The following is a 296-nucleotide window of genomic DNA, read 5'->3' as shown; positions in this document are numbered from 1 at the left end:
AAGTGATATATGAACATTTAGAAGGTATTTCACTGGAAATAAAACTTAGTGATAACTTTTATCTGTTGGAAGCTTAATAATAGTAGCATACAAGACAGAAACTACATTACATCCAACACGATATTCTACCATGATAGACTTAATAATCTTAATCAAAGCTATTTTTCCTTAAGAGATCATCATAAGAAAGATTTCGTGCACAGTACTTAAAGGAATTGTAAAGCTGAATCCCAGTATTAAAATAATGGCTTTAAAGTAATGTGAATATCGAGTAGTGTCCTTCTAAAGCTGAAGGG

Source organism: Penaeus monodon, chromosome 31 (genome assembly GCF_015228065.2).
Source record: "Penaeus monodon isolate SGIC_2016 chromosome 31, NSTDA_Pmon_1, whole genome shotgun sequence".
Lineage (NCBI taxonomy): Eukaryota > Metazoa > Arthropoda > Malacostraca > Decapoda > Penaeidae > Penaeus > Penaeus monodon.
Note: the sequence above shows the minus strand (reverse complement) of the source record.